The sequence below is a fragment of the Petaurus breviceps genome, unplaced genomic scaffold, assembly GCF_028583685.1.
Source record: "Petaurus breviceps papuanus isolate PSGF00001 unplaced genomic scaffold, PetGlider_PUasm1.0 38, whole genome shotgun sequence".
Classification (NCBI taxonomy): Eukaryota; Metazoa; Chordata; class Mammalia; order Diprotodontia; family Petauridae; genus Petaurus; species Petaurus breviceps.
The window spans coordinates 92599511-92625777 of NW_027186304.1; the positions used below are offsets into that span (position 1 = coordinate 92599511).

General features: G+C 37.1%; 1 long non-coding RNA gene and 1 pseudogene across 1 annotated transcript in view; one reads left to right on the forward strand and one right to left on the reverse strand.

Moving 5' to 3' along the window:
• LOC138170677 (uncharacterized) overlaps positions 1–26267 on the forward strand; it is a 105795-nt gene that overhangs the window by 10402 nt on the left and 69126 nt on the right. The window lies entirely within an intron of this gene.
• LOC138170184 (ubiquitin-like protein ATG12 pseudogene) lies at positions 6625–7200 on the reverse strand (annotated as a pseudogene).

Consider the following 26267-nt stretch of genomic DNA (forward strand, 5'->3'; position numbering starts at 1 on the left):
CTTCCTTCCTTCCTTCCTTCCTTCCTTCCTTCCTTCCTTCCTTCCTTTCTCCCCCCTCCTTCTTTTCTTTGTTCCTTTGTTTCTGTCTTTCCTTCTTTCTTTGTACTTACAGTACCTTATTATAAAATTTGGGTTACATATTTGGTCATAGGTTCTGTGTTGTCTGCTGGCCTTCACATGTTATCTGTATCTTCTACAAAACTCCCCCCCAAATCCCATTTAATTTCTTATGCCAACTTGTGATACATTGAAACTTGATGGGGAAAGTTGTGATGTGGAAGGCATAGATGATCTCCAGAGCTCCTCCCAGCTTGTCGAATCTAATAAATCACCAGTTGTTTGGAACTCAGGATGTATTTTGCCATAAAAAAATCGTAGATCATTATAAACATTTTGGAGATCTGTATGATAATACAGAATGAGTCACAAAATTGATTATGCCTTTTGGCCTAGTGATTTCATTGTTAGGACTTTATCCTAAAATAGTATAAGAAGATCATGTTATATAAAAATGTCCCTAGTAACTTTATAGATGTGTGACTCTGAGCAAGTCACCTACCTTCACTTAACCTTACTTTCTTCATCTATAAAATTATGGGATTAGACTAGAAGGCCTCTAAAATCCCTTTTACTTCTAATTATGTGATTCTATCATACATTTGTAAACAACAGAAACCAGAAACAACAACCCTTATGCCAGCAATTTGGGATAGTATGTTGATAGTATTATGACACTGAAAAAATGATAAACACAAAGAATATATGGAAATATGAAAAGATACGTATGAAGTGAGACAAATCAACAAATACAGAATTCCATATACACTGACCACAACTATATGTGTATGTATACACATATGTATTTGTGTACATTTCTATCTTTCTAAATATACATATGCTTAAGTATATATCTGGCTATCTAGTTAATTAATATGTATACACACAAAACCAAAAGTAACAACTTCAGACAGCATTGGAAGGGGACAGAGAGCAAACATCCTTTTTTTTTTGGTTGTTGCTTATTGTCTATTACCTTGGATCTACTTAGTCAAATGATAAGTTTTGATGCTAGAATTTATTCCTTATTTTGTGCTTTAATATATTTATTTTCAGTTGATATTTGTTGAGTATCTATTGGAAGTATTAAACTGTTACTTTTTGAATATCTATTTTTTAACAGGTATTCATGGTTTATTTTCTGATGCTTACAAGTCAACATGTCTAGTAGTAGTAGTAATAGTAGTAGTTCAGTGGTGTTTGCCTCTTTGTGACCCCTTTGGGGTTTTCTTGGCAGAGATTCTGCACTACCTAGCCATCCTAACATGCCATACAGCGAGGTATCCCCCCCCCCCATTTGCTTGATTAAAATCAACAGCAGGTTTTTTAGTACTATTCAAACCCTGAGATAAGTTTTCCAATACTAACATTGTTGTTTGATATTTTCCCTTTGGTGCAACATTCTTTTTCCCTTTGTCACTGATAAAAAAAAAAACACATTGTTTTCAAATCCCTCCCCCTTATTGAAACCTGAACAAGGAACTCTGATTCTATCACTGATTTATCTAAGTACATGTTATGGCAGCTTCTGAAGGAAATATGTAACTGAAAATCCCCTAAAAACTGGATTCTGAAAAGAAATGATCTGTGAAGCATTTAGCTGCTATAGTGAGAAATGCTACATTAATTTAGCGGCCCCAGACTGAGTATCATCCTGCCAAAATATTACTGAAATGTGTTTGTCTGTGGAAGGAGATATTGGAGTCAATGAATGGCATAGGCCTAGGAGGGATGTGTAAAGTTACATAATTAGATTGGGAAAGTATGTGGACACATATGAAGAAAATAGAGCAGGTGGTAATAGAGTCCAATGCCAAGAAGCAAGCCATCAAATCAGAAGCCCCTGAAATAATGGATTTCTTCAATTCCCTGCTGATCCTCAAAGCATTCCACAAATGGAGAATCTGAAGGGCAATAGCAGTGACCTGGAAATATTCTAGCGACCTGTGACCAATGAGGTTTGCCCTCTCTTTATTTCTGGATTTTCCCTTGTTGGTAATGACCTCCTTGCTTTTTTTGTGTATTATTGCTATTTGTAACCACATTATATCTCCCATTACACTGTTAGTTCTCTGCAGGCGGGGGTTTTGCCATCCCTAATCATATCTCCCCTAGTGTCTAGCACACTTCTCTACACACAGCAGGCACTTAAGTAATTTTTTTAAATTGAAAAGCCAGTACTTTCTGGTACAAGTGTGGCTATTGTCAAATACCAGAAGAACTAACAAAGAGATAGCCTTCAGGAAGCATTGCTTTGTTTCACACTGAAGTTAGAGGTAGGTTAGCCAGAGACTTGAGTAATGATCCTTCCACTGAACTAAGATGAACTAATGCCCTGTACTTCTGAAGAAATAATTAGCATAGTATATATCTTGAAAATAGCCAGGGAGAAATCCTTTACCTATTTACTCAGTTACTTATTTTATGAAGAAATTGCATCTGAAGCCATTCTGTGCACCATCTAAACATACAAGCTTTGACTTGTGCTTGCACAAAAATTCTGCTGCTGTAGAGATATTAGTACTGCCAACCACTAGTTGGCATGTAATGATAACAGATTTGCCTCAAGGAACCCCAATTTGACAAATATTTTAAATCATATTTATTTCTTTCAAGGTTTTTTATTGAATCATAAGTGACTTTCACATTTCATTTTGACTGTCTTTTTAGAAAAGAATCAAAATCAATGTGCAGTTCTACTAAGAATGAACACATGAATGAAAAAGCACTTATTAAGCACTTACTGTATGCAAAGCACTGAGATACAAAAAGAAGAAAGACACACTCTGTTCAGTGTAACCAACTTCTGCTACTTCCTACCCGCATGACTGCCATCAAGCCATTTAATCTTCTGGAGTTCAGGTTGTAAAATCAACCAAGATAGAGAGTTGGTCAAGATAGCCAAAGAACCTGATTCTATGACTTAGGCAATGAGGAGAACAGAGCCTAAAAGGCTCATGACTTTTCTAGAGACCAGAAAATTGAGTTATTTGCTTTTGTATTCCAGAGGGGAAAAATGCCTTTAGACAATGTGGGGGAAAATTCAATTGAATATCTATTTAATAACTTGTATTCATAGCTTGCTTCGTAATACTTACACATAAGCATGTTATATAGAAAAGATTTTATTCCCACTTTCTTGATGAAAAAAATGTTACTATTACAAACACCAAGATAACTAGATTTATAATCCTATATTTTTACTTGATATTTTCTTTCTGACATAGCATTCTTCTCTCCTTTGTCATTGATAAGATAATTACTTTCAAAATCCCTCAGAATCAGTAAAATGTCAATTTATCTAATCATTGCATTATCCATTTCTCTCAAAAATTCACATTTTGGTTCACAGAAAACTTTCAGATGCCTAAAGAACTCATTATATTGGGATTATTTTTAATTTTAGGGGTAGAGTAGCATATGGTAGAAGATCTAATCCTTGTTGAGATCAGTCTTCTTTAACAATTGAAATATTTGGAACCAGGTCTTTATCCACTAAAGGCAAATGTATCTCAGAGTACTGAGTTATTTGAGATATTTCTTCATTTCATTTTCACAGTCTAAGTGGCTTGTAATGTGAACTCAATGAGAGGGTCACTACAACAGAGACACAGTTGCTTTTGTTTTCATGAGAAATGAATCCCATGTAGTGATTGCACATATGCTGATCCCACTCTATATTTTCAATGGTTAAAAGAACTAATTGCCATATTTTATAATTATAACTGAAAAATATATTATTATATGTTTAAAAATATGTTTTAATAAACATATTATATTTAATTGTATTATACATTATATTATAAAAATATTTTAATAAGCATATGTTTAAGAAACATAATTATAACTTAAAATCTAGCTTCTTCAGGAGACTGGTGTTTATAGGACTAATATCTTCTAGTACTTTTTCTGCAGAAGCTAGATTTTAAGTCTGAAATTTAAAATCAAACTTAGGGATTTTCTGAATAGGTAAGGAAAATGATAATAAACTAACATTTACATATCACTTTACATTTTGCAAAATACTTTACATGCATTATTTGATACAACAGCTCTGTTAGGGAGGTACTATTATTATCCCCATTTTGCAGTTGAGAAACTGAGACAAAGCAGTTAAGTGACTTGCTCAAGGTCACAGCTGATATTTGTAAGATTTGAACTTGTCTTTTTAATACTAAGTATAGCATTTTATCGATTATATCACCTATTTTCCAAATAATGAAAACCTGAAACAAGAGACTTTTTTTTTTGAGGAGGTAAGGTAGGGCAGTTGGGGTTAAGTGACTTGCCCAAGGTCACAAGGCTAGTTTTGTGTTAAGTGTCTGAGGTCAGATTTGAACTCAGGTCTTCCTGACTCCAGGGCCTGTGCTCTATTCACTTAGCCACCTAGCCGCCCCCAACAAAAGACTCTTGAGGCTCTCTGGATAGGGCTAGGAGATACAGGGCAAGTAAGCTTCTTAGTGATGTTTTCTTGATCTCAGTCTTTACCGTGGATCCCTTTAGGTTCATAGGCCCTTAATAAATACATCCCAACTGGAATTTATTTTACTAAAATCCCATCCTTCCCTTTCTCCTCTGAAATCCTTACAGGAGACTTTAATTTTATACAGCAAGTGTGGTTTAAAGGTTTTTATATGCAGGGTACTGAGTTAGGTGTTGATGAAGGAAACCAAGACAAATGATAGCTCCTGCTCTCAAGGAACTTAGAATCTAGTAGGGGATAAAATAAGTAAAAAAATAACCGGGGCACTGGTCAACAAATTTCCCAAGAACAATTGCCAGTGACAACAATTACAGATTCCAGAAGTTTAGAGCTGGATCATTTAATGTCTGGGGACTGAGGGTCAGGAAAGGCTGCATGAAGAAGGAAGCATTTGAAAAAGATTTTCCAAGATGGGTAGCCTTCTTTTCCATCAGTGGAGGTAGTAGGGCAGGTGTTTTAGTGGAGGGATCCCAGGAGAAGAGATGTAAATCCACATTAACTAAATATTTGGCATTTTTGTTAATATTTCATTTGACTGAAGCACAAAGGGGAGAAGAGAGAGGAAAAAGGCTAGAAGGAAATATTGGGACCATTTTCTAGATGGCCTTAAATATTAGACTGAGGCACTGAAACTATTTGATAGATAATAGACTGAAAATACTGAAGGTATTTTAGAAAGAAATTGATAGGATCTCAGTTATCATAAATTACCTGTGCTGGCAAGTTGGAAAGCATGACTTTTTTCCTGTGGTATTTTTTTATTGTTTACTTGAGACTTTTCCAATATGTGGTATCATCAAGTAAAATGATCTGGAAAACTGCCTTGCTTGGAATGAATAAGACTAGTTCAAACAGTGCATGTTTCTAAAGCAAATTCCCCCTAGAAAGCATGTAAATCTGCATGGCACAGTCTGTTTTTCTCAGCAATGGAGTGTTGTCCTGATCAAGATAAAGGCCACATGAATGATAGATTCATTTTCGAAACCAGCCCACTAATAAATACTCCTATTAAATTGGTGAAAAAGGCTTAATGAAAACCAGCTCCCTACAGATGGCCTGTGTATGTATCACCTACTGGGTGATAGCAAGAAAATCTACTTAACCTGTTGTCTGGCTTTCTATCAGCTGGAATTCTCTGTTAACCAGGCACTTTGGGGAGACATCAATACAATCTGGACTAACCCTGGGCAAAACTTCAAAGGAAGGAAGGTTGGTTTTGTTATCCTCTGATTTACCTTTTCTACCTTGTGCCAAGTACAGATAGGTTCTCTCCTTTACAACTCAGGCTCTTAGTGCTTTGACCATATTTTCTCCCTGTTTGAAACAATACACATGAGCCTTCTTTTTTCTTAGTACTCCATACTCCAAAAGGTATGCCCTCTCTCCCCATAGCTTCTCATCATCAAAACTCTCATTCCAGTTGAGTAAATTTATCCCTATTAGACCTGGAGAGAACAATCTTATCACTTGAATATACATTAGGATGTAAAACTTTAGGAGGGAAGCATTTTGATTTATCTTTTATCAGAATGAGCAGGGTTTGGTGTAAAGATTAAAGTAAAAAAAAATTTGTAAAGTTTTTGGATTTATTTAAAAAGCTATATTGGGACCAATTAGATCAAGAATATCTGCCTATGTATCTATATGTATTTATATATACACACAGGGAGATACACATACATATATATTATATAAACTTAAATTATATATATATGTGTATGTGTGTATATAATATATTTCTTTGGTTACATTCTTTACTTCATTTCTCCTTGGTAGTTGCTTACACACACACACTTATGGACAGGCTGTCTCATCCATTTAACTGTGTTGTAACATGGAAATAAGAAATCTTTTTCCCTTTGGTTTTCCTAATAGTTCCTTTTGAGTTGTTATATAAGTTGTTCAGGAGGTTTTGTTAGGTTCTAAGTCTAGTTGGTTTCAACACAGCTTTTAAAATAAATATGAAAACTCTTTTTTTTTTTTGCAACACTAGCAAGATGAGTATATTCCATCAACTTCATAATGATGACTTGTATGACAAATAGCTTAAGTTACATTTGGGGGGGACTCCATTCTTTGTTTGCAGGTACTTCTCTCACACAAAAAGAGAGTGTTTTATAAATAAATGGAGAAAAGATCACATCCATCTCTTTCCAACATGTTTTTGGACACAGTCTCTCAGTGCTCTGCTTCTTTTTTGGAGGTTAGTGCTAAGCAGCAAGTGGTTCTCATTGTTTACAGATCATCCCCATGCCTGAGATTTGCAGTAATGCAGGACCAGCTTACCATCACTGCCAAAACAGTCATAGAGTGTTCCAACTTCTTGATCTGGTGAAGAAGCAAAGGACTGATTCACATATATGAACGACTGTTCAGAAGCCACAAGTTTAAGAAATTTTTTGATGAAATCAATGAGACCCCGTATGGTTCGGGTTCGTTCCACAGCCCACTTCTTTTTTTCATTATAGGGGTGTCTCCAACAGCCTTTAATAGAACATCAATTTTTTTCTTGGCGTCGCCCGTGGGCTCCTCTGTTCCTGGGGACACAGCGGCGGAGGGCGTGGCTCCAAGGCATTTGTGTCCAGGCCTAGGTTGGTGGCTCCCTCGCCTGCAGCGGGGGGGCCCCCGGGCAGGGACTGTGGCTGCTCGGGCTCTGCCATCTGGGCCTCAGCCTCGGCCTCCTCTTTTTTTTTCTTTTGCCTTCACAACCAGACTGCTCATTTTCATAGAAGACATATCAAAATACTTTCCTGATAAGCCTTTTATAGCCTACTGTGTATTAATGGAATATTATTACTGTCTTCAGGCTAAATTGGGATAAACTTATACAAGTGGAATAAGATTTTGAGGAGAAGGTATAGGGAGAGAGGCGTGTCAGATGAGTTTGGATCATGGAGTTCTGATAAGGGCCTACACTAGGGTGGTGGCAGTGTCAGAGGAGAAGACACACATAGAAGAAGGGTTGCAAAAGCAGAATTTATAGGACTTGGCAAGAAATGGGATATGGAGAGTGAGAAAGAGTGTGGAGTTACCAATGAAACCTAGATTGAAAGCCTGGGTAATTGGGAGGATCATGGTGTTCTCAACAGAAATACAGAGGTTCAGAAGAGGATGGGATTTGGTGGAAACATAACGAGCTCTGTTTTTAACCTGTTGAGCTTAAAACGTTTATGGGACATCCAATTTGAGAGGTCCAGTCGACAGTTAGTGATATGAAACTGGAAATCAGAAGGAAGGTTAGAGCTGTATAAGTTGCTCTGAGAATCATTATAATAGAGATGATAATTGAATCCATGAGGGCTTATGAGAACATCGAATGAAATAGTATAAAGGAAGAAGAGAAGAGAACCCAGGACAGAGCCTTGGGGAATAACCACGATAATTTGGATAAATATCTAGTAAAGGAGACTGAGGGAGGAACAGGCAAGAGATGAACCAGGGAAGAGCAGTGTCATAAATAGTGTGGAGAGATGATCACAGAGAAAAGGGTTATTGATGGTATCAGAGGCAACAGAATGACCAGAAAAGATAAGGACTGAAAAAAGGCCATTGGATTTGGATCATTAAGTGTAGTGCCCAAGGTTACACATTTTATTAATGGTGGATTTTTTACTCGTAAATGCAGAGGTGAATAGGATCTTAGAGAGGACTTAGTCTTATTCTGTCATTTTACAGATAAAGCAATGGAGGCCCAGAGGAGTGGTGTGATTTTATTCATGGTCACACAGGTGGCTAGGATTTGTTTTGTTTTGTTTTGTTTTTTCTTTTTGGAGGGGGGAAGGCAGGGCAATTGGGGTTAAGTGACTTGCCCAAGGTCACACTGCTAGTGCTAGGTGTCTGAGGTCAGATTTGAACTCAGGTCCTCCTGACTCCAAGGCCAGTGCTCTATTCACTGCACCACCTAGCCGCCCCTGGTGTAAGATTCGAACCCAGATTTTTTTATTGTAATTCCAGAGACTTGCCACTGCATGACACTTCCTCCAAACTGAGCTAGTTGGACTCCAGTGCAATGTGGTTTCCAGTGTACCTTTGTAGTATGTCCCACTTTATGACCAGCATTTGAATGAACCAGAATCGCTTTTTAATAGCTATTTGCAAAGTTTACAAAGCGTGGAGAAATAATGAACACACTGGACAACAGATTTAAGTTCTAAAAGGTCTCCACAGAGCAGTATAATGGGTTGAATAGTTTTCAATTAAAGAAAATGCAATAGCACTAAATCTAATGTTCTACATATTAATTTACAAAACTAGTAGTGCCAGTATAAGATAGGGAAAGATGGGACTAGATGATCATTCATATAAAAATTACTGAGGGCAGAGGTGGCGGGGGAACATGCGGGGGTTAGTGGAGCTTATTATGAGTCTATACTACAACATGGTAATTATATGAAAAAATATTGGGATCTTAATCTGCTTTAAGTGAAGCATAATATTCAGAATAAGATAGATGTGATAGTCCTTAGCCCTGGTCAGAATTTTCATAGGGAATATTCTGTTTGCTTTTGGGTATCATAAACTGAAGCATATCCAGAGGAGAATGACCAGGATGGTGAAGAGATTTAAAACCATGTTATAGAAGACTCAATTCAAAATGGAAGAGGAGATGTAAAGGAGATTGATAGCTCTCTTCAAATGTTTGAAGAACTGTCAAGCAGAAGAGGGATTAGGGTTATCCCCTGCTTCGCAGAATTAGGAGCAATGGGTAGAAACTGAAGTGGGCATATTTGGGCTCCAGGTAAAAGGAAAGTTTCCTGATGGTCAGTACTTTTCAAAAATGGTATGAGTTGGCTTGAAAGTCTTTTAATGGACACTGTCTTCAAATATGTGAAGGCCTATAATGCTGAAGGGGATTAGACAAATTCTTATTGGTCAGAGAGGGTAGAACTAAGACCAATGATTAGATACAAATTCAGGATTGAAATAAGAAAAAAAACTACAAATGTAAAATGGATAGTTTTATGTTAATGAATTCTCCCTTACTAGATGTCTTCGAGGAAAGGTTAAATGACAACTAGATATATGTCCTATACAGGGGATTCTTATTCAGATATGAATTGAATTAAATGACTTCTGAGGTGTTTTCCTATCCTGAGATTCAGTGATTGTTATGATTTCCTGGGCTATGTTAATCAGAAGCTAATGTTAACAATACTTTCTAGTTTGCTAAACATGATAGGCGATCTTCTTAAACTTTGGTTATAAATTTGGAAATATTTAAACATTAAACTTAAAACAGCTTGAAAATGCTGTATTTATAGCACTGAAGTAAATCTTGGGTTGAACATTTTTTTTATGTTTTCATGAGAAGTTCATTGGTAAAGTAAAAGTTGTAAAATATTCTTAATGACAGTGGTTTCTAGGCAGCATTGTAATAAAAGAGTTGCCAGTGTCTTGGCAAATGAAAAGTTATATTGGGTGGAAATTTGATGGAAATCCACTAAATTTGTTTTAGAAGCAAATGTGGGAGTTTGGTTATGAAGTTTTGGAAACCAAGGAGTATTTGCCACTTGGGGAGTTATGAGCTATCCAAAATTCCATTAATGTGTTAATGGCTATGAGAAGAGGAATAAAAGAATCTCCAAAGAACTGAAAATCAATAGTACACAGGGGATAATGGAGAGATATTGATGAGCAGATTGCAATATAATAAATTAATAAAATAAATATAATCAATACAAATTAAAGAACAGATATAACCACTGTTACCAAGGAAATGTATGAGATGGAAGAAAAAATGGGATGATCTCATGATATGCTGGGGGTTTTTTGTTCTTTATTCTTGAAGAAGACCATGACATCAAGAAGATGATGGCCATGACTTGAAATTGAATTGAATTTGAGTGAGGGAGGACTGTGCAAAATCCCCAGCCTCACTTTCTCCTCCAGAGCTATCTGGGTCCAATGGCCAGATATAGATCAGAACAACTGGAGATGGTCCCTGTCGTGGTGAAGGCAAGAAATGACAGGTGGACAGTTTGAAGGTATAATTGGTACTCTCTCAATATAAGAAAAAGTAAGGAGGTTGTTCAGCACATTTTGGTGTACTTCTTTTGGCCTTCATTTGGGAGGCTATGCACAGTATGGAAAGGCATGAATGGGACGCAATCTGCCTCATCAGAGTTAATATGTATATTAGTGAGATTCACAGATTCATTGGAGTATCACACTATTGATTCATGTTGTTTTGTTTTCACTAAAAATACTTAACACAGTGCTTGGCAGATAATAGGTACTAAATAAATGTATGTTTCCTTTCCTTCCCTTTCCTCCCCATTCCTCTTCTCTCCTCTCCCCAAGAAGCTCTGTGTCTGCTTCCATACCTTATGCAGGTATTCAGCATCATATCAAGTTCAACATTTTCTCTACTAGTCCAGTGTCACATCTTTACATACAGAGAAGCATAAAAAAATACCTCATGCTTGGGAAAAAGTCCGATTACATTCTTTTCCTGGGCTGATTTTTTTGTAGTTCCTTAATAAATCAGCTAGGTCAAGCTGTAATTATATAAGATGAACAACAAATATTAGTCCTTTAAAACACCAGCAGTGATTTTCTGGCATCCCAAGTGACCAATCTACTGTACCGATGAAAATAAAAGATAACAAAAATTTAAAATGGACGAAATAGAATTCAATGACTCCATGAGATATTAAGAAATATTTCAACAAAGTCAAAAGACTGAAAAAAATAGAAGAAAATGTAAACTATCTCATAGCAGACAAAATAAAACAAACAAACAAAACTCACTCACCTAGAAATCAGATTGAAGAGAAAAAGTTTAAGAATTAATGGACTACCTGAATGCCACAACTAAAAAAGATCTCAGACTTCCTATTTCAAGAAATCTTAAAAACTGCCAAAATCTCTTAGAATCATAGGGCAAAGTGGAAATAGAAAGAACCCACTGGTTAGAGATTCCCAAGTGAAAATTCCCAGGAACATGATAGTCAAAATCCATAACTTGCAGGTTGAAGAAAAAATACTGCAAACAGCCGAGAAAATAATCAAAGTATCAAAGAGCCACAGTCAGTATCCTGAATGATTTGACAGCTACTATTATAAAGAAGTAGATAGCTTAGACTTCAGAAGGCAAAAAAATATAGATCAGAAATATTTCACCCAGAGAAATTGAGTATAATCCTATAATGGAAAAATGGACCTTTAATGAAATATAGAACTTCAGTGTTCCTGATGAAAAGAGCAGAGCTGGATGGAAACTTTAAAGTTACAATGAGTTAAGAGAAAATAAAAAATAAACATGTACAAATAGCCACAAGGGACTAACAAGGATAAACTACTTATGTTCAAATATGACAAAATGATACATATGTCTCCTCTGAACCCTAATATCATCAGGGATGATAGAGAGAGAGTCATTAAACAAGGTCTAGCAAAGCTAGCTAGTTATAACAATAACACTATTGATAGGCTCTTACACAATATATAGCTCAACTATTATAAGTGTTAGTGCATATATATATATATATATACACACACACATATATAAACATTAAACGGATGTTGCTATAGCATATTGTTGTTGGGTCATTTTTCAGTCCTGTTCAACTCTTTGTGAACCCATTTGGGATTTTCTTGGCAAAGATATTGGAGTTGTTTGCCTTTTCTTTCTCCAACTCATTTTACAGATGAGGAAGCTGAGACAAACAAGGTTAAGTGACTTGCCCAGGGTCACACAGCTAGCAATTGTCTGTGGATGTATTTGAATTTATGAAAATGAGTCTTCCTGATTCTAGGCCTGGCGTTCTATCTACTGTGCCACCCAGCTGCCCCTGCTCTAAACACAAGCATAACACAGAGGTGGGGAACCTGCGGCCTCAAGGACACATGTGGCCCTCTATGTCCTCAAATGCGACTCTAAATCCAGACTTCACATAACAAATTCCCTTAATAAAATAATTTGTTCTGTAAAACTTGAACTCAGTCAAAAGGCCAAACTCAAGGACCTAGAAGGCCACAGGTTCTCCACACCTGTCATGACACAAAATATAATCAAATAAATTTAACAGCAAAATAATAAGCATATGTATCCCCAACATGCAGCAATTAGCATGAGCGGCAATGAACATGCATTTGTATGCAAGGCACATTTCACATTATCAATGTGGCACATTGTCACCTGGATCTATGTACAATCATTTCCTCTAGTTCACTTCCAATATCACTTAGTCAAGTAACTGGTCTCATAAGGAATTCTATGTAATGGAGATGAGGAGAGAATTCATTGTGGCAAATACAACAGCACTGAGAAGGGATCTAGAGCGGTATGGTTAATGAACAGAGCTAAATCTGGTTGGGTTAGCTGTGTAGAGGATTGATTTGAGTAAGAAGAGACAAGGCAGGGAGATCAATAAGGAGGCTAACTGCAATAGTCTAGGAAAGTGGTGATCGAGGTCTAACCTAAGGTGTTTGCTGTGTGAGAGGTGAGAAGGTGATTGTTGTGACAATTTGGCAATTTGAAGGGAATGTGTAGAATGAGTGAGGAATCAAGGATAATATTATAATAATGAACCTGGAAGACTTGAAGAATGGTGGCATCCTCAACAGAAATAGTGAAGTTAGGTGGAGGGATGAGTGTTTTTTGGGAAAGATAATGATTTGAATTTGGATATGAGTTTTAGAAATCTATGGAATATAAAATTCAAAATGTAAAATAGGTAGATAGTAAATTGGAACTGGAAGGTCATGAGAAAGATTGTTATTGGATATATATATATATATATATACATACATATGCACACATATACATATATAGAGTTTTATATACATATTTCACATAGTTATAATTACATAGGAATCATCTTTGTCAAGAATATAATTAAATTCAAGGGTTCTCTTATCAATCACCAAATAAAACAATACAAAGAGAGAAAAGCTGACTCAGGATAGCATCTAGGAGGTGTGATATGGATGATCATCAAAGAAGAATGAAAAGGAATCAAATAGGTAGGAGGTGAACCAGGAGAAAATATTATCACAAAAAAAGAGAGAAATAAGTATGTATGCAGGAGGAGTGAATGGTCAACAGTGTCAAATACTATTGGAGATCCCAGAAGGATAAGAACTGTGAAAAGACTATTAGATTTGGCAATAAAGAGATCATTGGTAACTTTGGTTTTTAAAATGTATTTTTAAATTAATAAGTATTTATTTTCTCTCCTTTCCCACCTTCTTCTCTCCTCCCTATTAAAACAAAAAGAAAAAGGAAAGTGAAACACTCTTACCGTGTTTCCCCGATAATAAGACCTATCCCGAAAATAAGCCCTCCCCTTACTGTGTAAGATTCCTCTAAAATAAGCCCTCCCCCGAAAATAAGCCCTATTGAGATTGCTACTGTAGTGAAGGTGATCCCCTGCACTACATGCTACATTACGGTACCCTCTGTATGCACCGTTCCCCTCCCCCCCGTGAAACGCACGCCGCGCTCTGAGCTGCATCCAATCAGAGCTGCAGCAGTGAGCGCGTCATCCTGTTCTTCCCCAGTGATTTGCTTATTGAATAAAGGTACATTTTTTTGTTCACATTTACCTGTTTATTAAAATTGCTGTCAATGTTCATTAAAATAAGCCCTCTCCTGAAAATAAGCCCTCTGGTGTTTTTCTGTCCAAAAAAAAAAAATAATAAGACAGTGTCTTATTATCGGGGAAACACGGTAGTAAATATACTTTGTAAAGAAAACAAATTTCCCTATTGGCTATGTCCAAAACTGAATTTCTAATTTTATGTCATGAGTCCATCATATTTCTGTCAGCGTTGGAGTAGCATCCTTCATCTTTGGTTCTCATGGTTCATCATCACACTGCTTAGAGTTCTCAAATCTTTCAAAGTTGTTTTTCTTTACAATATTGTTGCTTTTTAAATTGTTCTTCTGGTTCCACTTCACCCTAAATCTGTTTATATAGTTCTTCTCAAATCTTTTTTTCTTGAAAAGGTTCATTTTGCCATTTCTTATAGTGTCCACACACCATGGTTTGTTTGGCCATTTCATAATACAAGGTACTGTCTTAGTTTCCAGGAATTTTTTTTGCTCCTACACAAAAGACCTGCTATAAATATTGTTGTGCATATTGCTTTTTCCTTTTTAAAAAATCTATTTGCAGTATAGACTTGTAGTAGTATCATTGGATAGAAGAGTATGCACATCTTAGTAACTTTTGGAGTTGTTGTTGAGTCTCTTTTCAGTCATGTCTGACTCTTTGTGACCCCATTTGGTGTTTTCTTGGCAGGGACACTGGAGTGGTTTGCATTTTACAGATGAAGAACTGAGGCAAATGGGGTTAAGTGACTTGCCCAGGGTCACACAGCTAGTAAGTGTCTAAGGTCAGATTTGAACCCCAGACCCATTTCCTGAGGTCACAAAACATTAGGGAAGAGGGGATATAATACCAGACCCTTGCCAACTTACTTCATGGTAACCCTGCTGTGAATGAATGAATGAATCCTTCACCCCTGGTGGGCAGGAAAAAGAGATTGTCCTCAGTCAGATAGAAATGTACAAGCAGTACCAGCTGTGCTGCCAGTGGAATGAGGTTGCTCTCACAGGACTCTTTCCCAGGAGAACGGGGAAATTAAGCCAATACAAAGGGAAGGTAATTCAGGTGAGGAAAGAACAACTTATTTGCCTTGTATAAAGCAAAGTTAAACTATAGACTAGATTTTTAAAAAGCAAGCACTTTCTCTGGAAGAGTGCTTCTTAGTCTTTTTTTTTTTGTCATGGATCCTTTTAGCAATCTGATGAAGCCTAATACTATGCTAATTGGTTGCTTACATTTCTAATTGGAGGAAATATTAAATTTTTGTTAGAGATTAGTAAAACTAAAGATTACATTTTCCCCCATTCAAATTCAGGACCCTCTTGAAATTTATCCACAGACCCCTTTCAGGGGTTCCAGAGACCCCAGGTTAAGAAGTCCTGGTCTAGAATTAGCAACTACAAAAATAATGTGGTGGAAATAGTATTGGTACTGGAGTCAGAGGGCCCTGGTTCAAATCCTGCCTCTGCCCATGTAACTTTGGACAAGATATTGTCCTGTATTTTGGTTTCTTCAATTATAAAATGAGATGGTTTATAAATACATAAATACATATGGCCCACTGAGGTGGCTCTAAATCTGTCACTCTGTGATAATTCAGCAATAATGAAGATCTTCCTAAAACGTAATCAACCACATTTGCTGACAAAAGGCAAAAAAGCAATAACTAAGAAAATATGAATAGGACTTCATCAGCAAATCAAAATTGCTTAAGGAATTGAAGGAATTAGGCAATGATTTCTGAAATGTCAGCTCTCAGCAGATTAAGTAGTGCTAAAACTTAGTCCCCAAAGTTTGTCTGTATTCATTGGTAGGATTCTATTTTCTTCTTGATGTCTGTGAGGGACAACTATAAGTATATATTTACATATCAAAAGAATCAAAAGGTAGCATTAGTTCAGCTTGTTAATTTTGCATATCTAGGATTGGAGCACTTAATTTTGGGTCACCCCAGTGGTTCGGACCCAGGCATATACTGATTCTGATAATAGGCAGCTAGGTGGTGCATTGGCTAGAGGACTGGGCCTGGAATCAAAAAGACTTGAGTTCAGATTTGGCCTCAAATCTTACTGCCCGGGTAAATCACTTAACCCTATTTGCCTCAGTTTTTTCATCTGTAAAATGGAAAAGGAAATAGCAAAACACTATAGTATCTTTGCCAAGAAAACTCCAAATGAGGTCACAAAGAGTTGGACATGACTGCAAAACAACTGAACGATGACAACAAAAATAACAATACGAACACCCAAAAGAGGAAAACATTTATACAGCACTCACTTATTATGTGTCAGGCACTGAACTAAGTGCTTAGGGAATTATTATCTCTTTTAATCCTCAGAACAGCCCTGCATAATGTTCTCTTTTTCTACTCTCCTTTTCTGGGGTGGCCCTAGTTTTGAGTTATAAAACAAATCATCCCCCAGGAGCACTTGGAGCCTATTGCTCCTCAAAGGTAAAATGAGGAAACCGAGGCATGCAGAGGTGAAGGTCACACAGGTAGTGTCTGAGGTCAGATTTGAACTCAGGACATCTTGACACCAGGCCCAGCACTCTATCCCAGCACTGCTGCCTGACTGTCACTTAGCTGTATAACTTTTGGAGTCAGGATCTCAAATACCATTAGACTGGGTTCAACCTAGGGAATCCTTTCCTCTCCTATAAAAATTTAGGCTACTTTTTCTCACACTAATTGGCTCCTTAAATTCTTTACTTCATGAGTTATGGAAACAGATTTCCTTATGCCTCACAATTATAGCCTCTACAAAAAGGGGAAGTAGAAAAAGATATGAATCGGGCATGGGATAAGAAATTTATTCTTAACATATGGAAGGAATGAATGCTAACCAGAGGGCAGTTATAAATACATATTAACAGAAATGGATTCAGTAACCTAACTAATAACTATTGATACAATATTATGAGAGAATGATAATTAAGTTTGATCACAACAATAAGGCAGTTTGTGGCATTGCTGACCAGTCATTTCATATTTTACTTGACTGCCCAATTACTACCAGAGTAGTTTCTCTGAACTTTGTGCTCAGCTACCGCTGCAGTCAAGGGCTTCTGCTGCTGCCACAATCAGCCATTCCACTGCCTCCATTCTGGTGGAAGTCGCCACCCAGCTCTAACAGACTCCCAGACCTTTCGAATTCACAAGGTCACCTCCAAGCCTTTGCATGTCCACCTTAAGGTTAGTTACCTACCAGAAAAGGAAAGAAAGAATAGGCAGCTGTAAACTGCCTATCATGCTCCTGTTGGAAGGACTTGTGCTTTAGTTTCCATGTGCTTGTGGCTCCATGTAATAAGGCCAGCTGCCACACAATCAGAACACAGACTCTTTGAGGATTTAAAGTCAGAAAGGAAATCTGAGGGAGGAAGAGGGGTACTTTCTTTTGTATACCTACTGAATCATCACCTGATGATTCACAGCTTTTCTTTATCTCCAAGTTCAAGCCTCACAATGATGAGTCATACATGATTAGATGCAGCCCATACCTCATTTAGCTTCTATGTGGCCATTCCTGGAACCAGGAATGACTCTCTGAGCATATTCTATGGTGGGGGTGGAGGTAGGGGTGGTGGTGGTGAAGGTGAAGGGGGCATAGGAAGGAATGTGTGTGTAGATTATTATTATTATTTTTTAATAGGGCCTGTGATTTCAGCTGTGTGGGAAGCTCCTCTATCAATGCCAATAAGCACCTTCTCTGCAACTTGATCTTAGAGAGTAGGCTAGGGACAGAGAGAGGTTAAGACTTACGCAGATTCATACATCCAGGATTTGGCAGAGGTGATACTTCCACCCAGATCTTCCTGATTTGGAGGCCAGCTCTCTGTTATGCTCAACTGTTATGATGATGATTTAGGAGCAAAGAAACACTATAATGCTTAATTGTAGTACGGCAGTAACCCCAAGTTTTCCATTATCATGTCATCGTAGTATAAACTCTGGAAGGTTTTACTAAGTTGGAACCCCTTCATTGTACCATTTATTTTATACCACTTTCCCCTCCTCCATCTTGTCCACAGAAATAATGATCACTTTTGCTAAATGCTTTGTTAAAATCTAGGTAACCTCTATCTACATAAATCCTCTGATTTTTACTAACAAAAAAAGAAAACAAAGTTAATTTGTCAGGACCTAAATTATAGCAAAGCATTTAACCAAGTTTCTCTTGTTATACTTGTGGAAAAGAGAGATGTGCACTAGAGGATACATATGCACATGGCATCAGTGGAGTACCTCTAGTAATTGGCTTCAGTGGTTGAAACTGCTAGACATGAAGACCAATCATTAATGGTCTGGGATCAGGCAGGAAGGAAGTATCTTATATAACACCCAGTAGATCTGTGCTTGGATGGTGTTGTTTCTAATATTTTTATGACACTGGGTAAATCACTTAACCTTCTAGTTCTCCTAGGGAACTTTCCAAGACAATAAGATCTAGAAAAGTTGCTGACCTGCATTGATAGAGGAATTTTTTTACTCAAGGAAGTTCTATAAACTAAGGAAATTACTCATCCAGTTCACATCCCTATTCTTCATCAAGTACTTGAGGCAGTATTATATAGTAAATTAAGTACTGCAGTAGAAATCAGAGGAACTATGTGGTCATGGGCAAGCCACTAAGTGTCTATTTATATTTATTTTATTTTAATGTATTTATTTATATTTGTAATATTTTTATCCATAAAAATAGTACCTAATCCTGTCATAGGATTATTATAAGGATCAAATGAGATAACATATGAAAGTACTCAGTGCTTATAAATGTGAACTATTATTACTTTATAGCTAGCATACTTCTTACATTTGCTCTTCACACAAAACTGGGAGAGAGAATCATACATTGGATCATAGAGGCATGATGTGAGATCTCAATGGACTAATATACTGAACAGAAGATATCTAGCAAGATGAACTTAAATAGCCATAAATATAAATCTTTATACTTGGGTGAAAAGAATCAAGGTTTTGAATGCCTTTGGGCATTCATGAGATGGAAATTCACCAAAAGGAGTTCTAAGAATTTTAATAAATGTCAAGTTTGATATAAATCTAATTAGTTTTATAAGGTTAACAAAAAAGCAACTTCATGCTTAATATAAGAAAAACTTTTCCTTCCTCCCTCCCTCACTCCCTCCCTTCCTTTCTTCCTTCCTTCCTTCCTTCCTTCCTTCCTTCCTTCCTTCCTTCCTTCCTTCCTTCCTTCCTTCCTTCCTTCCTTCCTTCCTTCCTTCCTTCCATTTTGTTTTTCCTCTCTACCTTACTCCCTTCCTTTCTCTCTCTTTCTCCCTGCCGCTTTCTTCCGACAATTAGAGCTATTCAAAAGAGAAATGAGTTGCTTTGGCAGGAAGTAGGTTTTCCCTGAATAAATGTCTTCAAGCAAAATGTAGACTGCTTGTCCAGTATGTTGTAGAGGGGATCCTTCAAGTAAGTATTGAACTTAATGGCCTGTGAGATCCCTTCATATTCTGAGATTCTGATTCTATGGTGATTTTCTAGCTTTGGTCTTTGACTTATCACTTAAAAGAGAACAAGCCAATTTATTTAAATAAATCAAACTATCAGAGGGATCCTTTATAGAGCTAGAGAAAATAATAGTTCATCTAGAAAGAAAAAAATCTAGAATATTAAGGGAAATCTTTTTTAAAAAGTATGACGAGAGGGGGAGTAGCATTTGAGACCCTTAACTCTATAACAAAATGGCAATCATCAAAGTCACTTGGTCCTGTTTTAAAAAAACCACAAGACAAGGAAGAATAAGGAAAAAATCAAACTCAATGACTTTCTGTTCAATAAACATGGAATATAAATTACATTGCAGAGAACTGCTTTGATAAAACAATTTGATAGAAACCATTGGGAAAACTGGGGAGCAGCAGTCTGGGAGAAATTAACCTTAGACCCACGTCCTTCCCCAATAAATATTCCCCCAAAATTCAAAATGGATATAGGACTTAAATATTAAAGATAATTCCATAAAAAAGGAGAGAAGCAGATTATATATCTTTCATAGATGTTGATAATGATTACTTCTTAATGAAACAAGTGAAAGAAGCAATTAAAAACAATGAAATAAGTAATTTTAAGTATAAGAAACTGAAAATCTTTCCACAAACAAAATCAATGCACCTAGGGTAAGAAGGGAAGCAGTCACCTGGGCAAAACCTTTGTATCAGATTTCTTGGATTAGGATTTGGTATCCAAGATATATAGAAAACCAAAAGACATATCTAATCATAAGCCATAGCCCATTAGAATGTGAGCACTTTGTGGAGAGGGACCATTTATGGATAGGGCCTTTCTTTGTATCCCTAGGGCTTAGCATGACATCTGGCACAATGGTAAGTTCTTAATAAGTGCCTGTTGCCTGAATTACAGTATGAATAAAACAGTTTATGTAAAATAAAAGCTTTTTTGAACTGATGCAGAGGAAGTAAATAAAGCCAGGAAAAGAGTATGTACAATTGATTGCAACAATATAATGTGGAAGGAACAATTGCTGCAAAACATAGAAATTGATTATTGGGAAATGATAAGGAACAAACTTGTCCACTAAGGAGAGTTATGAGAAGATACCTATCTCAGTCTTTAGTAGAGGTAGATAGTCTGTGGATGTGGGACATGGCACATAATGTTGAGAGTTTTCAATGTATTGACTGATTCATCCTCTTTTTCCCCTGTTAAAAGGGGTGGCTTTCTAGGAAAATGAGAGAAAGCGATATAGGGGAAAATCTAGGTAATATAAAAATAAGACATATCAAAACTTATTTTAAAAATTTAGAAAGTGAGCAAGTCACTTCTCTTTGAGTTTCAGTTTTTCTCCCCTTTTGAGTATGCTATAATTTATATGTAAAGGGGAAATTATGAGAATTACTGAGCTCATACTGCTAATTAGTCTGAACTCTGAAATTTAAACAGCAATCTCATCTCTTGTATTTGATAGCTCACATGACTATACAAATATAGGAAAGATCTGTAATTTTATTAAGGTGCAGAAATTTTGCAATGGGAGCTCTTTCTACGAACACATATTACAACCCATCTACAATTTAAAAGAGAAGTACTAGTGAGTTACTAGAGACTTTACAGAGACTTTAAGTAACTTGTCCAAAGTCACACAACTACCATGTCTCAGAGGTGGGATTTCAATGTTGGTCTTCCTAACTCTAAGCCTAGTTCTTAATCCACTATGCCTTGCTGCTCTGTTTAAAAACTTAGCTCACAGAGAATTTTTTTGCTGCTACAGTACTTCAGCTCTTCAGGGATGTGTGATTTCGTCTTTGGCAGTCCTTCCTCCATCAGTGTAGAACACAACTTCTTATGGCCTTAGCTGATAGTTGTTAGTTGACTTCTACAACCAAAATGAAGCATTGGAGTAAGACATGAAACATATGCAGTACTCATGGATGCATGACTCATATGCATGACTCATGAAAAGAAATAACTTACCCCTCAAGTGTCTTTTCTATCTTTTATTTATTTAGGATATGAATACAACCCAGAGTTCAAGCTTCGAGCATTTGCTTAAGACTCTCCACATTGATGGAGAGGATGATTACTCAAAACCTAATATAAGGAGCAGAGGCAGTGAGAGTTTGCAGCTTTCAGAGAGGATGTGAAAGTGGATAACTGGAGAGGCCCTAGGAGAGAGAAAAACTGGAAACAAGCAGACATATAGAGGAGCTGGCATCTTACTTAATCATATACACACATACATATATAGGTCACGTATATGCAAACATGTTTTATACATACATATATTCATATACATCTATATATACATATACACAAATGCATGTTGTATCCTCTAATAGAATGTAGTATTTTGAGGAAAGTTTTTTGGTTTGGGGGGGAGGGGTAGAGTTTATATCCTCAGTCCCTATCATGGTGTCTAGCCTATAGCATCATGCTTAATAGGTGCCATTGACTGATTAAGATTTACAACAAAATATAGCGAGGGAAAATTAAAAAGAAATTGATTCATTTTCTATACTTTACTACTCAAGGAGGCAGCCTTGATCACAGGCAGCCAAGTGGATCATCTTTCCCACCTCCCACATAATCCTTTTTTACTCTTTTTTGGGAAAGAGAAACACATAGAATTCAGTATATGGATATCTGTGTGGAGGAGTAAAGAATGGAGTGATTGACAAACTTCTTTCATTTCCAAGAAATGTCAAACAATCATATAAATAGTCTTCTTTACCTTCTAACTCTAGCTATTTCATGAGTCACCATTCTGGGTTCTGGGTTAGTTCCTTCTAACCAGACACACCAATTTCTTTTATATAGGGCTCAAGTGAAGCTTTCATAAACAAGAAGTTCAAGAATACCTGATATCCTCTATGATTTCAACCAGAGGTTAATGTTAGGGAGTGGAGAAGCCGCTAATCTGCTATCCTGATCTCTGACAAAGTAGGGTATTAGAATCTTCTATCTGTTTTCTAGAGAAAGCTCAGACAAGATCTCAAGGTTCTGGAGAAGTCTTATATTTCTTTAATTATTTGTTTGGTTGTTTTATGATTGAGAGTGGTGGTGGTTAGACTTGTTCTGTTTGGTCTCAGATAGCAAGACTAGAAACAGTGGATGAATAGAAGCGAAAAATACAGTGGGACAGATTTTTGTTTAATTGTAAAGAAACATTCAGAGGCATACTGTAGCCAACTCTTACCTACTCTCAGAGAGCAGATTGTTAACTTTTTAGTATGAATACTTGTACTTTTAAAATCTGCAAAGGCCATGTATCTGGACATGATTTATTGTTTTGTTGATTGTTTGAACTTAAAAAAATGATGCACAAAATGTTAATAATACAAGTGTGTTGTAGATACATTTTGGGGAGAAGGCTTGTTATTAAATATGTACCAGCACACCTCTAATAGAGTAGTAACAGTAACAACAATAATAACACTAATAATAATAACTGACATTTTAATATAGTACCTACTACTATGCTAAGCATTTTACAAATATCATCTCATTTATTTCTCACAAGAACTCTAGGAAGTAGGTGTTATAATTATCTTCATTTTTCAATTGGAGAAACTGAGGCAAAGGGGTTAAATTACTTATTCAGTATCTCACAGGTAAGTATCTGAGGTCATATTTGAAACGAGTCCTTCCTTATTTAAGGCCCAGTGTTCTATCCATTGTTCCACTGAACTGTCCCTTTCCAAAAGTGGGATGGCCTAGCTCAGGAGGAAATGGGCTCCTCCCAGAGGACTTCAAGTAAAGACCATATTACTATTTGTTGTGGATTTCTATTTAGATATAGTCTGAACTATTTGACTTCAGAGATCTCTTTCAGCTCTGACCCTTTGATTCTGGATGTGGGATTTGTTTGTGGTGTGGGAATTTGGGCAGAGGTAGAGTTACAAAGTTTTGAAAGAGTTACTCTCAACTTTAAAGTTTACTTTTTAAGGGGGGGGCAAGAAGTAGAAACTAATTTTCCCTAACCCATTCAAAGCTTCAGAAGTTTTTCTCTCATTAGTTTTATGGAAATCCCAGTCATAAGATCATAGAATTATATATTTGAAATGAGAAAGGGCCCTATTCTATCCTCATTTTACAGATGAAGAAACTGTGGACAAGAGCAAAATGATTTGCCTAGGTTCATGCAACTAGTAAGCATTAAAATCAGGAATTTAAATCCTCTTAGTCCAAATACATCTTTCTTTCCACTTTACCACACAGCCCCACTAGAATCAGAATGTATTAAGATCATTTTAGAGTATCTTTCATTCTTTTTTTTTTCTTTTCTTTTTGGAGGGGGAAGGCAGGGTAATTGTAGTTAAGTGACTTGCCTAAGGTCACATGGATAGTAAGTGTTAAGTGTCTGAGGCTGAATTTGAACTTAGGTCCTCCTGACTCCAGGGCTGTTGCTCTATTCACGGTGCCACCTAGCCACCCTAGATCTTTCGGTCTTAAGAAATGAACTTTCTCATAGCCTATTAAGTTATTCAAATACTAAAATTTACTTTCAGGTATTATAGTCTTTTCATGGGGTAGAATGGAAAGAATCTGAGTTTTAAGAAACTTGGACCAAAGCTCTGTCTATGCCCTGTATCATTGTGGGGGCCTTGTCAGGACACAATCACTTTTGGAGCATGTCTCCTCATGTTTAGTGATGGAATCTGGCTAATTGTTTTGTTAGGGTCCCTTCCAATTCTAAAGCTCTCCCCATGAAATGCTGACAGTATTTTATTTAATATAACCACTAGAGGGAGCCAAAATGATTCTTGGATTCCAAAAGAAAAAACAAAATGACTAGGAAAACCTATGGATTGAATTTCTGAAGAGGAAGCAAGAATTCTACCAGCAAGTATTTCATAATTCCAAAGGATCAAAGATCAGATCTCTTGTCCATGTTACATAAAACCAACTTACTGTCAGGTGTTCACATCAATGGTAACAAAATAAAAGTAGTCAATTAACATTTATTAAACCTACTGTGTGCCAGGCACTGGACTAACCACTTAAATACATATCAAAAAGTGCTTTTTTTCCTTCTCAGAAGCTGAAAGTGTTACATGTATTTCTAGCTTAGTCAGCCCTTTCACATGGAGGCCAGTGCTGGTAGTGTTCTATTCTAGAAGGGGGGTTAGTGGAATAAGACTTCCTGAAGCTAGGTTAGGACATTATGTTAAGCTGTCCCTCTCCAGGAGAGTAAAGAGAGTCAGGTGATTGTGTTTCAGAGAATTGGAATTACTTACTAGTATCTTGTTATCATCCCCCTTTATCTTTCTTTATGATCTGAGAGTACTCAGTAGCATGGCCCAGCTTGTGACTCTATATTTTGTCTGCACCTGTGATTTTCATTAGTGTGAGGGCACTCTAGCAAGGCAGATTGATTGCCAGAGAAATAACTAATGCTAATGAAGCTTTGGCTTAGAGTGGGCAATATTATTGTCAAATAAATTTTACTGCCCGGTGGGAGATTTACAGGGCCAACAGACAAGTGATTATACTTCTCTAGGGAAGAAAGCAGGAGTGGTGCCTCGAGGTGTGATGAAGCCTGGTGGTAGGGTCTAGGGAGTGGAACCTGATCTTTTCCAGGCAGAGAGTCAGGCTAGCAAGGCTCCTTGAATCCAAGCTGTGGCCCAGCCTGCAAAGAAAACTCATGGCCTATCCTGGCCTAGCCAGTGGTCTTCTTACACAGGGTGGTCTTTTAGGGGCCACTTTGTAACAAATTTTGCTACTTGGGGAGAAGGATAACCTCGGGACCACTGGCAGTCTGGACAGGGCTCATCTTCCTCGACTATGGTTAGACTCTCCACATTCTGGGGACTTCTGTTTTCTCCCAAAGTCATGCTCTCCTCTGTGTCTCAAACTTTGCCAAAACACGCTAGAATTGGGCAGCAGGTTGAAAGTGTGGTGGCCTATGCTGGAGGGGACTAGAGGAGATTTCAGGAATTCCAGGTACCCATAGGAGCTTTCCTGTCCTAGGGAGGGTGAAGTACTTCCCCAAGCCTAGGAATTCTCTGTTACCTGTCATTGTGGGAGAGCCTTGAGAGGGGTTGTGTGTGGGAGATGTGGGTATTTCAAATGGGGCAAGATGGAAGAGTGTGTGTGATTGGGGAAAAAGCCAGCTCCTAAGTCCCTTTTGGAGTGCTTCGCCTCCTTAACCATCCCACTGCCATCTTATTCCCTTGACTTTTCTTTCATTTAATCCTTGACCCTCATGAGTATTTTCCTCACAACAACCCTTGTGCGTGTAACTAATACCACTTTATAGAGGAGGACACAGGATCACAGAGGTGATGAAACTCTTCCATGGCCAGATAATTTGAACATGTCTGAACCACAATTTGATCTTTTTTTTTTTTAATCCAACTCCAGTACTCTTTCTACCATTTCTCATCATATCAGATTTGTTCCTAGGATCAGAGATCAGAATGTTATAGATACAGAACTGGGAGGGACCTCAAGGACTTTTTAGTCCATTCCTTTCATGTTACAGTGAACCAGGAAGATTATTATGTGACTATGATTACCATCTGAGGTAGGATTTGACCTTGGGTCCTTTGATGCCACAGCAAGTTCTGCTCATGTTCAGCTATTTTAATAAAGAACTATTTTTAAAGAAGGATAATGAAGAATGGCTGAACAAGTTGTGGTATATGATTGTGATGGAATGCTATTTTGCTATAAGAAATGATGAGGTAGG